Genomic DNA, 857 nt, shown 5'->3' on the forward strand with positions numbered 1-857 from the left:
GAGGAGTGGGAGAGGAAGAGGAGGATAGGGCCGAGGACTGCTGAGCTTTTCCTTTTCATCGCCGTCTGTGCAGCTTTCTCTGAAGCTCTGTCTGAGGCGCCGCGCTGCAGAATGACTCGGCAATATTAATAAGGAGGGGGGAGAGAGAGGGAGGAAAGACATGGAAGCAAGAGGAGATTACAAGTGGGGGAGAGAGATTGGAAGTAAAAAAAAAAGGAGAGATTTAAAGAAAGCAAAAAGGGAACGAGATTTAAAGAAGTACTGGAAGGAGGCAGGGAAAGGAAGAAGAGAAAGATTAGGAGATGGTTCGGGAGAAAAATTAATATAGGAGAGAAGGAATCATTATACAAAAAGACGGAGGACAATTAGGAGACACATGGGGAGATGGATAAGGAAGAAATAATATGTAAAAGAGAAAGAGGGAAAAGCACTAAGCTTTGAGGTTTCTCATATCTCCCTTTTAAGTTGATTTTGAGCCTCTAGGGCCACCGTACTCTGCTCTGAAGTCCTTCTGTAAGTGCTGAGTGGATCATCACTGTGTGTGTGTGTCAATTGCTGCATTAACAGAATTGACCTTCAGAGATAGTGAGATGCTTAATGATGGAGTAGCGATCATCACACACACACTGAGCGACATGTGAGTGTGTGTTTTTCTGTTCACTAAACACTCAGTAGTACTCAAACCCACACATTGAAATGGAGATAGTGATAAAGGAGACAAACGTGAAACAAAGGGGAACAAGGCAAACACACACGATATTGGATTTGTCTACATAGAACAGAGATAGCATGTGTGTGTGAGATAGAAGAGAGCGTGAGACAGAGAAGACATATGTTTGTGTGTATGTGTGGGTGTG

This window comes from Notothenia coriiceps, unplaced genomic scaffold, assembly GCF_000735185.1.
Source record: "Notothenia coriiceps isolate Sejong01 unplaced genomic scaffold, NC01 NC01_scaffold00013572, whole genome shotgun sequence".
Lineage (NCBI taxonomy): Eukaryota > Metazoa > Chordata > Actinopteri > Perciformes > Nototheniidae > Notothenia > Notothenia coriiceps.